Here is an 11,286-nt window from a genome sequence, read left to right as displayed (position 1 = left end):
AAGTACACTAGGGCTTGCAGTGAGTATCCCCCTAACACTTCCTCTCCACTATTCCAAGCTTTGGGTCCATGATGCTCAACAATTTTTTGGCTTTGTATGTTAACTATTTTTTCAGTCACCAGGTTCCAGATGTCATCAGCATGCCTGCCAGGCTTCTCTAGACTGAAGACCCCACTAATATGTCCTGGAGCTCTGCTTCCCCAGAGACACACCCTACTAGGGAAAGAGAGAGGCAGACTGGGAGTGTGGACCGACCAGTCAATGCCCATGTTCAGCGGGGAAGCAATCATAGAAGCCAGACCTTCTACCTTTTGCAACCCACAATGACCCTGGGTCCATGCTCCCAGAGGGATAGAGAATGGGAAATCTATCAGTGGAGGGGGTGGGATATGGAGATTGGGTGGTGGGAATTGTGTGGAATTGTACCCCTCCTATCCTATGGTTTTGTTAATTAATCCTTTCTTAAATAAAAAAAAAAAAAAGAATACCCCTAATAGTCATTCTGTATCTTGGACCACTTGATTGGCTGCATGCATCCTAAGCAAAGATCCAATTGTAAAAAGTATTCAAAAACAAACAACAACAACAAAAAAAACATCCAGGTATTCTTTCCCAGATAGGGAAGAGGCTCTGATTTGTCAGGTATTTTGTCCCTCAAATAAAGCTCCAGCCCATTAAATAAATAAATAAATAAATAAATAAATAAATAAATAGGGAGTTGTGTGGTTAGGTGCAGGTGGCACAAAGCACAAGGACCAGAATAAGGATCCTAGTTTGAGGCCCCAGTTCCCCACCTGCAGGAGAGTTGCTTCACAGGCGTTGAAGCTGGTCTGCAGGTATCTATCTTTCTCTCCCCCTCTCTGTATTGCCCTCCCCTATCTGTTTCTCTCTGTCCTATCCAACAACAACATCAACAATAACTACAACAACAAAACAACAAGGGCAACAAGAGGCAACAAATAAATAAATATTTAAAAAAAATTAAAGTTAAAGGAAGAGGCTTGGAATGACACCCTGATGAGCCAGGAATCTTGATAAAGAAAATAGCTCAGTGGGGAGCCTACTAGGAGCAGCTGTGCTGCTCCTTGAGGTTAGTGCTGGAGTAGGGGCTGTGAGCTCAGAAATAATTAAAGGATTTTCCTTTGTCCCCCTGACATCCATTTGTCTTCCCAAGAGAGAGTTATGGGACTATATTTTAGTGTCACTCTGACCAGCTCGTGTTCAACCTCCTACAGACAGCCCAGTATCCTACCCCATGCAGCAGATCCCGGGTTGCAATCTTCTACCTCTTGGAGCTCAGGGCAGCTGCGGCTTCAAAAATCGCCATCTTCAGAAACCCCTGGTAGCACATATACTAAAATTGGAAGGATAGAGAGAAGATTAGCATGGCCCCTGTACAAGAATGACATGAAAATTCGTGAACAGTTCCATATATTTAAAAAAAAGAAAATCTTTTGGTAGTTGTTTTTGAGATAATATTCAAATACCACACATCTAGTTAATAATCCATCAGCCAAGAGAATGCCTGTATTCTGTGAATGTTCTATTCAGGTTAGTATAGTTTTGGTTTAATCTCATTGGTAAACCACAATATAGTAGTTGATTTGGTTGCAAAACATGTTGGTTATGCCATTTTGAATTACAGAGAATTTAAACAACGAGAGAAAAAAAAAACCTTATATTCATCCTGGATAAATTTGTGAGTACATTGTTTTGCTCCAAAATGTCAGGCCTTTTCAAACCCAGCCAACTCTTTTGTCAGTATGAGTGCTTAAAAGATGAAGTGCTTTTTATTCATATTCAGTATCAATATATAAAATCCAACACAACAATCTCAAACATTATCTCTGCATTACTTATCACTTGATATGCAGAAAACACTTACCCTCTGACATTTCAAAGTTAGAAATCCACACCATCTGTCCCTGGGCTCTGTTTTCTTTGCTCCTCATAATGCTCAAGGTCATTTATCATCTTCATTCCATCATGCACACCATAAAGATTTGTTTTTCTGTCACCTGTATATCAGCAAAACTTGTATTCTAGGAATGCTAAAATATGTTATCATAATGCCATGAACACCAACATTTTTTTATTCTCTGAGAATAAAGTTATTCTCTGGAGAAAAATGACTACACATATATTTATCATTATCACTTATATTTTGTTTGAGAAAATCCCATCTAAAGGTGGTTTCTAACATGAGAAAATGGTATTGAAAATGAAGAAATACAATCCTGTCTTCATGTCTGAAAATACACACAACTGAAATTAATTTGGGATGTTTTGGACATCATATATGTTACTAAATATTAATTTTGTTACAGGAAAAGTATGTGATGGTACAGATGTAACAGTTGGGATTATACAATAACAAATATCCTTGAAAATCTATAGTGCACAGTGATTTATTTTTGCAATTACATTTAATAACCCTTCTTTAGAGGAGGGAGTTAATTTAGCATGCAGTGTAATGTTTGGTTAGTCAATAACCTGTCTGTGATAATACTTAAGAGGTGAGAAAACTTTATTCCTCTGAGAAAATGCTTCCGCTTAAATTTTATTGTCATTTAACAGTAAGTAAAAGATGTTAAGAATAATAGTATATATGGTTTTCTAGATTCTTAAAAATATAATAAAAGCCTTCCAAATAAGAAATACTTCTAAATAGAAAGATTAGGGACTGTGTTATAGATGGAGCAGACTCAAATGAACACTTAGGAGCAAAGGACCTTCATTTCTTATCCCATATTTTATACTTTAAAAGTCCTGTTTAATGGTGAGAAACAGTATCAGATCAATTTTTTTCTGAGCATATTACCTGTTTGGTTAAATTAGGTAGGCAATTTTTAATAATCATGAACTTTTTTTTTGTTCTTGTTATTTCTTAATTCTGCCTCATCCTCCTTAATGATCTATTTACTCCACATCAGATTCTCCAAAAAAAAAGAGGTTGTTTTAAGTATAGTGTGTGTATGTTCAGGGGCAGTGATTAAACTGGGAAAGAGAAGTGTGTAATAATATACATGATTGTTGCTTCTTGTATTCTAATAATTATTCCTTAACATATACCCTGCATTCTATCATTTCCAACCAAAGGGTCTACTGTCAGGAATATGTGTTCTTGTCTATTCCATATAGACTTGTTGCCTTGAAAGTGGTCTCAAAACAACTAAACAATATATTTTAGTGCTATTTTTTTCCAATTAACCATTAGTTATCTGTCCTTTGTTCTTCACGATGACCTAATTTTCAGATTTCATATCTTTATTAAGGTTCCTATGTTTTCACCATGTAATAGTGGGAAAAAGTCAATAATACTCTTATGCTCTTCAGTTGTGCTTTTATAAAATATATATTTTTCTTATCTACCTTACAGTGTTACCTCATTTTTATTAGTGATATAATAATGTTTAACAAGATTGTAGGATAAGTGGAGTGCAATTCCATATAATTCCTACCATCAGAGTTCAGTATCCCATCCCCTCCATTGGAAGGTTCCCTATTCTTTATTCCTCTGGGAATATGGACCAAAGTTGTTGTTGTTGTTTTTTTTTTTTTTTTTTTTGAGTGGCTTCTGTAGTTGAAACTCCACTTGACATGGGTGTTGTCAGGTTAATCCATCCCCCCATCTTGTTTATGTCTTTCCCTAGTGGGACAGGGATTGGGAATATGAGGTTCCAGGACAAATTGGTGAAGCCATCTGCCTAGAGAAGTCAGGATGGTGTCATGGTAGCATGTGAAACTTGGTTGCTGGAAAATGGTAAGATATAAAACAGAAATAATTGTTAAATAATCAGGAACCTAAAGGTTGTAATAGAGCAGAAGGAACTAAGGGTCATTGTGTGGGAAGAATCTTGTATATCTATTTTCAGTATATTCCAAGGGGGCCAGGAGTTTAGTAGCTTTTGCCTGAGCTTGAAAGCTAACATGTAAGTAGGCTGAAAGTATTGTCTAGGAAAATGGTGCCAGAGCTGTGGATAAGACTAGAGAGCTGTATCAGGACAGAAAGTAGATCACAAATTTGAAGAAAGTATATTAATATCATTAACTGTAAACTCATCAATCTGTCCTAAGTCTCATATCTACTCATATTTAGCATAGGAAATTGTTTAACCTCTGTATCCCTGTCAGTATGAACTTGCAATCCATGATCAGAGATAGGAACATCCTAGGCTGCACTCATTTCAAGACGAGTCTTCCTCAAGTGGCAGAGTAGGTTGACACAGACTCCCTTTGGAAAGTGAAAAATTTCTTACCATTGTTGTTCTACATTGAAGAAAAGGTTGTGTAGAGGCACACAAGAGGCAATATGATGTTGTTCCTGATGGAGATGACCAGTGATGGTGGAGAAAGTGATCTGTTAGAGATTTAGGCCCATCATGTCTATGTGGGAATCTGGGGATTTCCTGACTAGAGCCCCAGGTGAAGGGGTGTCCTGACAGTGATCAAAAGAGCTTTCATTAAAGTGTTCCAGTCTCTTCTTCTTACTCTACTTTTGCAGTTCTTACTTTATCTGACAAGTTTAGACTTAGAGTGATTTAGGGAAGTAAAGTAGAGGGCAAGAAAGGAGGGTGTCTAGGCCTAAGTAAAAAATAGAAAGTATCCAGGTTCTATAATGTTGTTAAGAAGTGTGCGTCGGGAGTCGGGCTGTAGCGCAGAGGGTTAAGCGCAGGTGGCGCAAAGCACAAGGACCGGCATAAGGATCCCGGTTCGAACCCCGGCTCCCCACCTGCAGGGGAGTCCCTTCACAGGTGGTGAAGCAGGTCTGCAGGTGTCTATCTTTCTCTTCTCCTCTCTGTCTTCCCCTCCTCTCTCCATTTCTCTCTGTCCTATCCAACAACGATGACAACAACAATAATAACTACAACAATAAAACAAGGGCAACAAAAGGGAATAAATAAATAAAATTAAATTAAATTAAAAAAGAAGTGTGCGTGAGGGAGTCAGGCTGTAGCACAGCGGGTTAAGCGAAGGTGGCGCAAAGCACAAGGACCAGCATAAGGATCCCGGTTCGAACCCCAGCTCCCCACCTGCAGGGGAGTCGCTTCACAGGTGGTGAAGCAGGTCTGCAGGTGTCTATCTTTCTCTCCTCCTCTCTGTCTTCCCCTCCTCTCTCCATTTCTCTCTGTCCTATCCAAAAACAACAACAATAATAACTACAACAATAAAACAACAAGGGCAACAAAATGGAATAAATAAATAAAATAAATATTAAAAAAAAAAGAAGTGTGCCTGAACAGCCAAAGAAACTATCACAAAAACAGACCCACCACAGAATGGGAGAAGATATTCACATGTCATTGATCAGACAAGAGACTAATCACCAAAATATACAAAGAGCTCAGCAAACTTAGTAACAAAAAAGCAAATAACCTCATCCAAAAATGGGCAGAGTATTTGAACAGAACATTCACTACAGAAGAGATCCAAAAAGATAACAAACACATGAAAAATTATTCTTGTCACTGATTGCTGGACAAATACAAATAAAGACAACTGTAAGATACCACCTCACTCCTGTGAGAATGGCATACATCGAAAAGGACAGCAGCAACAGATGCTGGAGAAGCTGTGGGGATAAAGAACACTTCTGCACTGATGGTGGGAATTTAAATTGGTCCAGCCTCTGTGGAGAGCATTATGGAGAACTCTCACCAGGCTAGATATGGACCTTAAATATGACCCAGTAATTTCTCTTATACCCAAAGGACTATATAATACCTAAACAAAAAGATATGTGTACACCTATGTTCTTAGAAGCACAATTTGTAACAGCTAAAACCTGGAAGCAAACCAGGTGCCCAACAACATATTAGTGGTTGAGAAAGTTGTGGTATATATACACAATGGAATACTATGCAACTGTTAAGAACAATGAACCAACCTTCTCTGACCCATCTTAGATGGAGCTAGAAGGAATTATGTTAAGTGACATAAGTCATTGTTCTTATCAAAGATTAGATATCCATAGGTGTGGGGATTTATTTCAGGGCTTTCAGTTCTGTTCTGCTGGTCTGTGTGCCTATTTTTGTTCCAGTAACAGGCTGTTTTGATGATGATGGCTTTATAATATAGTTTGAGATCTGGGAGTGTGATGAATCCATTTCTGTTTCTTTTCCTCAAGATGGTTTTGGCAATTCTAGGTGTTTTCAGGCTCCAGATAAATGATTTTAGTGTTTGCTCTATTCTCTTAAAGAAGCTTGGTGGAACTTTGATGGGTATTGCATTAAATTTGTATATGGCTCTGGGAAGAATATTCATTTTGATGATATTTATTCTTCTGGTCCATAAGTCTGGGATGTCTTTCAATTTCTTGGTATCAGTTTCTATTTCCTTGAGTAGTGACTCATAGTTTTCAGTATACAAGTCTTTCACTTCTTTGGTCAGCTTTATTCCTGGGTATTTTATTGATTTTGCTGAAACAGTAAATGGGAGTGATTTCTGGATGTCTTCTTCTTCAGATTTAGTGTTTGCATAAAGAAATGCCACTGATTTTTGTACATTGATTTTGTAGCCTGACACCTTGCTATATTGCCTAATAACTTCCATTAGTTTTCTGCTGGATTCTTTATGTTTTTCTATGTATACTATAATATCATCTGCAAATACTGAGAGTTTGACTTCTTCCCTTCCAATCTGTATTCCTTTTATTTCTTTCTCTTGCCTGATAGAATTTGTTTGTGAAGCCATCCGATCCAGCCGTTTGTTGTTGGGGAGATTCTTAATAATGGTTTCAATTTCTTTGTCTGTGATTAGTGCATTTAGGTTTTGTAGTTCTTCTTGGTTCCATTTTGGAAGGACATATATTTCTAGGAATTCTTGCATTTCTTCCAGATTCTCTAGCTTGGTGGCATATAGTTATTCATAGAAGTTTCGCATGCTATTCTGGATTTATGTGGTATCAGTTGTGATATCTCCTCCATTGTTTACAATTCTATTAATTTGAGTCTTCTCTCTATTTTGTTTGGTGAGTCTGGCTAAGGAATTGTTAATTTTGTTTAATCTTTCATAGAACCAACATTTGGCTTCATTGATCTTTTGTATGGTCTCTTATTTTCGATGATGTTCATTTCTGCTCTAATTTTAGTGATTTCTGCCCTTTTGGTTGTTTAGGGTTCCTTTGTTCTTCTTCCTCTAAGTCCTTGACATTTGCAGTAAGGTCATTTATTTGACCTTTTTCTTGTTGTTTAATATGTGATTGTATGGCTATAAGTTTCCCTCTCAATACTGCTTTGGTTGTGTTCCAAATATTTTGATGACTTGTGACTTCATCTTTATTTGTTTCCAGGAACATTTGAATTCCTTGCTTGTGTGACTCTCTGACCCAGTGGTTCTTAAGGAGTATATTGTTTAGTTTCCAAATTCTGTGACTTTTAATATTTTTCTGTTTGTTGTTAAATGTTAGTTTTACCCCACTGTGGTCTGAGAAGATACTTGGGATGATTTCAATGTTCTTGAATTTATTGATGCTGTCTTTGTGGCCTAACGTTTAGTCTATCCTTTAGTATGTGTTATGTGGATTTGAAAAGAAGGTGTTTTCCAGGTTTTGGGGGTGAAGGACTCTGAAAATGGCCAAGAAGTCTAGTCTGTCAATCTCTTCATTTAATTCTCTTCTATCTTTGTTGATTCTCTGCTTTGTTGATCTGTTTAAGCGTGAGAGTGGAATGTTAAAGTCTCCCACTATTATTGTATTACTATTGATGTATTTCTGAAGTTCTTTGAGTAGGTGCTTGATGTATTTAGATGGTTCCTAATTTGGTGCATAGATGTTAATAATTGTTAAGTCTTCTTGGCTGATTGATCCTTTAATAATTATGTAATGCCCTTGTCTATATTTTATTACTTTATTTAATTTAAAATTTATTGTGTCATTTATTAGAATGGCTGTTCCTGCCTTTTTTTTGTGGTCCGATAGCCAGTATGATAATTTTCCAACCTTTCACTTTAAGTTTGTGTTTTTCTTGGTGTGTCAGATGAGATTCTTGCAAGCAGCATATGCTTGGATTATGTTTTCTGATCCATCCCCCCCACTCTGTGCCTTTTGATGGGTGAGTTTAAGCCATTGACATTTATTGATATTATGGATTTAATGTATTGTAGTGCCATTGTTCAACAAATTTTTATTTTCTCTCATATATTGCAAGTATTATGGTGATGTTCTAGTTTATAAGAGGTCCTTTAAAACCTCTTTCAGGGCCGGTTTGGTGATGGTTGCCTCCTTTAACTGTTGTTTGTCTAAGAAGGTTTTGATCCCTCCATCTAGGTTGAATGAAAGTCTAACAGGATATAGTATCCTTGGTTGAAAACCTTTTGCATTTAGGGCTTGAAAAATATCTTCCCATAGTCTTCTGGCTTTTAGAGTTTGAGTGGAGAAGTCTACTGATAGTCTTATGGGTTTTTTCCTCTGTATGTGACTTTTTGTTTTTCTCTTGCAGCCTTTAGGATCCTTTCTTTATCCTTACTTCTTTTCATTGTGACTATGATGTGTTTTGGTGTTTTCGGGTCTGGGTTGATTCTGTTTGGGACTATCTGGGTCTCTTCATTCTTAATATCCTTTCTGTTGTTCAGGTCTGGGAAGTTTTCTTCTATAATTTTCTCTAGAATGCTTGCTTCCTCTTCCTCTCTTTCTTCCTCTGGCAGGCCAATTATACGAATCTTACTTCTTTTGAGTTCATCCCATATGTCTCTGCTGTTGTTTTCAGTGTCTCTTAATCTCTTTTTGAGCTCTTTCACCTCTTTCTTAGTTTTCTCTAGCTCATCCTCTGTCTGGATAATTCTGTTTTCTGCTCTGTTAGTCTGCTTTCCCTTCCCTCAGCTGCTTTCTACAGTTCAGCTATTTCAGCTTTCAGTTCTCTAATTGCCTCAAGTTAATTCGTATTTTCCTTGACGTTCTCATCTATTGTTTCCCTACTATCGCTAGCCATTTCCTTCAAAGTTGTTTTCATTTCTGTGATTAATAAGTTTATTATTGCTTGCATGCATTTCTTGTCTATGATTACTTCTGGCTGATTTGTAGTTTCTTCTGGGCTCTTGTCTTCATTCATTGTAGTAGCAGTTTTATTTTCTCTTGATCAACCCATTTTTTATTAATGTGTTTCTTATTTTTATGTTCTGTTGTTCCTCAGTTGTTGTGTTTTGAGTACAAGCAACACTTTACTAAATACCTTTATGACAAATGCAATCACCAACCTCAGAAATTACAATAGCAACTGAAGCAAGGATTGAAGCAGTTTAACCACTACCAGTTAGCCAAATAATGTCTCCAGTCAATGAAAAAATAGCAACCAAGTCCAAGTGAAGAAGAAAGAGAAAGGAAATAAGGGATAGCAAGAATAGACAATTAAGGAAATCTACTATCCACTGTATATTCTAGGGGTAGCTACATGAGAAAGGGAAGTAGAGCAGAGATACATGCAGAGAGAGTCCACTCTGAGTCAGATTTCTTCCCCCAAAATAATTCACAAACATGTATCAGTGAATTCAGAAAGCCGAAGGATGATGGAAGAAAGGATGACAAGAATGAGAAAAATAAGGAAGAGAGAGAGAGGGAGAGAGAAGAAAAAAAGATAAGAAAAAGAACAGTAATAAAAGAGCATTGAAAGGAAAATTATTTATTATTATTATTATTACTATTATTATTTAATTAACTAGGTGGAGGGTGAAGGGGAGAATGGGTAGGGTAGGTAGGAAGAGTGAAACAAATTACTCTAGCTATGGATAAGACACTAGTCCCCTAGAAATGGAAAATACACTAAGAGTTAATTCTGGTCAACCTGAAGGAGGGGGGGAAAGGGATATGCGGATATCTAGTATTGATAATAAAATAGAACACAGTAAAAAATCTGTTCTGTCTTCAGCTTGGATGGCTCCAGATTGCCTCAGGCCCCCTGAGCAGAGGCAGCTGATTGTTAAGTAAATAAAACAAACAAACAACCAAAAAAAAGCACTTCTGAAGGTCTTTCCCTATCTGAGTGAGGCTCTGCTTGGTTGAATATTTGTAGCTGGAATTGGCCACTTAGAAAGAAAAAGGGCCAAGGGTTTAAGAAAGGAATAGGAATGGAATTGGAATTATACCCCCTGTTGGGCCAGGAATCTTGGTAAAGAAAGAAACTCAGCAGGGGAGTCTGCTAGGAGCAGCTCTCTGGCCCTCAGGGACTGGTTATGGGGGAGGGGGGTCAGGGGTGTGCTTCTGGAATAATAATTAAGAAAAAAAAATTTCCTTTCTTTTTACTCTATTTTCTAACCCAAATTGAGTTATAGTCACTTCCTTGGTGTCACAACTAGGACCTCTTATTGACTGTCCTGCTAAAGGCAAAAAATCCTGTTTCCAGCAGATGTTGTCGGAATTCAAGCCAATAGCAGCTTCTCATTCCACCATCTTCCAGAATCGCCGAGGCAGTTTTCTGCATTAATTATGTTGTCTGGCTTTATATCTTACTGTCTTTCATCCACCAAGTTTCAGTTTCTGTCATGATTCCATCCTGACTTCCTTGGGAAGACGGCCTCACCAATGTGCCCTGGAACCTCACCTCTTCAGAGCCCTACTCTACCAGGGAATGACAGAACCAGGCTAGTGGTATGGATAGACCTGCCAATGCCCATGTCCACCTTCTGAACCTCAAAAATAATTTTGGTCCATACTCCCAATATGACCAGAGGGCTCTGAACTCCAACTCCATCAGGACCCAGAGAGAGAAGAAGATAAAAGGAGGGCAGTCAGATGTAGTAATAGGTATATGTGTGACTTGGAAAAGAACAGTTAATGGGACCATAGATGAAAATGGGTAAATATATAAAATATAGACATATAGCTGTAGAAATAATATTTACCTCCCATTTCAACCTTAGGAGAACTGCTGTACGTTACAATGGAAGAAATGGGAATACAGAATTCTGGTTGTGGGAACGGTGTGGAGTTGTACCCCTCCTATCTTATATTTTTGAAAATCAATATTAAATCACTCATAAAACATAAAAAGGTACATTTTTATCTTAATATTGGCTGATACATTCATTAGTTTATCAAAAGAAAAATGCAAATTTCTTAATATCAACCATTTTTATCTTCCTTATTTAGTTATCCTAATAGTTTGTCCTGTTGGGGTAACTTTTAATTGAAAACCCTTCAGACATAGATGAAGGGTGACATATACTAAATCAATGCTCTCTATTTTTTATTTAAATCACAAAGGGAAAACCAAGCATTTCTCTTTTTCTGATTAGTTTTTTTTAAGTATTTTATTTGTCTTATTTTTGAGAGAGATACAGAGAGAAACACAGAGA

The 11,286-nt window shown here is 37.2% G+C and overlaps 1 pseudogene; it reads left to right on the top strand.

Annotated features, from left to right (window-relative positions):
• Nucleotides 1-1,342: 1,342 nt before the first annotated feature.
• Nucleotides 1,343-1,437, top strand: LOC132536015 (U6 spliceosomal RNA; annotated as a pseudogene).
• Nucleotides 1,438-11,286: the final 9,849 nt, after the last annotated feature.

The sequence above is a fragment of the Erinaceus europaeus genome, chromosome X (assembly GCF_950295315.1).
Source record: "Erinaceus europaeus chromosome X, mEriEur2.1, whole genome shotgun sequence".
NCBI classification, from domain to species: domain Eukaryota; kingdom Metazoa; phylum Chordata; class Mammalia; order Eulipotyphla; family Erinaceidae; genus Erinaceus; species Erinaceus europaeus.
This window is presented reverse-complemented; position numbering and strand designations above follow the sequence as displayed.